Source organism: Cetorhinus maximus, unplaced genomic scaffold (genome assembly GCF_964194155.1).
Source record: "Cetorhinus maximus unplaced genomic scaffold, sCetMax3.hap1.1 HAP1_SCAFFOLD_1136, whole genome shotgun sequence".
Lineage (NCBI taxonomy): Eukaryota > Metazoa > Chordata > Chondrichthyes > Lamniformes > Cetorhinidae > Cetorhinus > Cetorhinus maximus.
In genome coordinates, this window is record NW_027597078.1 from 50,001 (window position 1) to 52,500 (window position 2,500).

At 48.7% G+C, this 2,500-nt stretch overlaps 1 protein-coding gene across 1 annotated transcript in view; it reads right to left on the reverse strand.

Annotated features, from left to right (window-relative positions):
- The window catches only part of LOC144675738 (scavenger receptor cysteine-rich domain-containing protein DMBT1-like), a 59,665-nt gene that overhangs the window by 11,308 nt on the left and 45,857 nt on the right, over positions 1–2,500 (reverse strand). The window lies entirely within an intron of this gene.

A 2,500-nucleotide genomic window follows, 5' to 3' on the forward strand; every position in this document is an offset into this window, starting at 1 on the left:
GACCCCTCAGGATCCGACATGTTTCAGTTAAGTCACCCTCTTACTGATCTCCCAGTTACTGTTCATTTCAATTCGATAGCATCACTAACTGGCTTTCACATCAACCGTGCTGGGCCCAGTGATCTGACGAGTCCCATAACTAGGGCAGGCGAGAGGGCTTTAAACTAAATAGCGAGATGTGGAATTTTAGAGAGTTAAACAGAAAGGTTGAGGCAGGGCGGGGATATATTTCACCAAGGAAGAACAGTGTTGTAAGAACCTTGCACCATCGGTGGTTAAGGAAGTTAGTGATGCCATCAAATGGAAATGAACAGTAACTCTTTCGAGTTACCGACAGATCGCATGTAACTCTTTCGAGTACATTCACAGTTCTTGGTTTCCGGGAGTGGGACGTGAACCCGCAACCTTTCTGATTCAAAGGCGAGGGTGCTATGAACTGAGCTACAGCTGACACAGTAGCCGGGAGGACAGTAAGAGGTGGCTTCATTGAAACATTTAAGATCCTGAGGGGGTCTTGACCGGGTGGGTGTGGAGAGGACATTTCCTCTTCTGGGAGAGTCTAGAACGAGGAGTCGCTGCTTAAAAATTAAGGGGTCCCCCCATTTAAAACAGATGAGGAGGTTTCTCTCTCTCTCTTTCTCTCTCTCTTTCGGAGGGGTCGTGGGTTCCTAGAACTCTCTCCCTGAAAAGGGGCAGGGAGAGGGCGTGATCTTGAACTACTTCCCCTCACCAAAGCTCAGCGTTGCCAATCTGGCCCCAATGGGAACCCAATGTCCTCCGCATCACCAGCCTGGGACTGACGCCCGGGGTGGGGATGGAGGGGTGGGTGTGGCCATTACTGAGGGAGTGCAACATTGCCGGTGGAGCTTTTTTCTTTGGATCTTGGCTCAGGCCTCTCAGCTAGAGGTTCAGAATAAAGCACCACGCCGCTACCCAAACAAGAGCGGCGGAATTCCCTCAAGGATATCAGTAAGATCGAGAGAGCGCGGAGAAGATTTACTAGGATGTTGCCGGGACTTAAGGAGTTGAGTTACAGGGAAAGATTAAACAGGTTCGGACTTTATTCCTTCGAGCGTAGAAGGATGAGGGGAGATTTGATAGAAGTTTACAAAATGGTGAGGGGTAGAGACAGAGTAAACGCGAGTTGGCTCTTTCCACTTAGATTAGGAGAGATAAACACGAGAGGACATGGCTTTAGGGTGAAAGGGGAAAGGTTTAGGGGGAACTTCTTCACTCAGAGAGTGGTGAGAGTGTGGAACGAGCTACCATCTGACGTGGTAAATGTGGGCTCACTCTTTAAGTTTTAAGGATAAATTGGATAGATACATGGATGGGAGAAGTCTGGAGGGTTATGGACTGGGCGCAGGTCAATGGGATTAGCGGAATAATATTTTGGCACAGACTAGAAGGGCCGAATGGCCTGTTTTCTGTGCTGTAGCGCTCTATGGTTCTATGGTTCTTCAATGTCCAGCCCAATATTGTATTTAAGTAGTGAAGGGCAAGTGGGGTCAGCGCTGTCTATTTTGCAATCTACATCAATTACCCAGGCGAAGAGACTGACCATAATGCAGCCATACTAGGCTAGGTGGGAATACCAACATATGGAAAAGGAGCAGGAGGAGACCACTCGGCCCCTCAAGCCTGTTCCGCCATTTAATAAGACCGTGGCCGATCTGATCGTAACCTGAAATCTGCATCCCACCTCCCTCTCCCCCCCCGATAACCTATCACCCCCACCTTGCTCATCAAGAATCTCTCCAACTCCAGCTGCAAAATATCCAAAGGCTCAGCTTCCCAACCCTTTGCAGGAAGAGAGTTCCGGAGACTCACAACCCCCTGAGAGAAAAAAAATATTCTCCTCACCGCCGACTTAACTGGGGACCCCTTATATTGAAGCAGAGACCCCTGGTTCTTGATTCTCCCACAAGAGGAAATATCCTCTCCACATCCAGCCTGCGAATGGTGCTGAACATTGCGCAATATCAGGGAACATTCCCGCTTTGGACATTTTGATGGAAGGAAGGTCATGGATGTAGCAGTGGGTTAAAACTCTTTCGAGTTATCAACAGTCACAGATTGCAACTCTTCCGAGTACAATCACAGCTCTTGGTTTCCAGGAGTGGGACATGAACCCACAACCCTCTGATTCAAAGGCGAGGGTGCTATGAACTGAGCCACAGCTGACATCTCTAAGAAGGGGAACTCTTTCGAGTTATCAACAGTCACAGATTGCAACTCTTTCGAGTACAATCACAGTTCTTGGTTTCCGGGAGTGGGACATGAACCCACAACCCTCTGATTCAAAGGCGAGGGTGCTATGAACTGAGCCACAGCTGACACTTCCAGCAGTGGGTTCAAATCCCACTCACAGGATTCAGTTAATGATCGGCGCTGGGACCCCAGCTATTCACAATATATATTAATGATTTAGGTGAGGGAGCTAAATGTAATATCTCCAAGTTTGCAGATGACACAAAGCTGGGTGGGAGGGTGAGCTGTG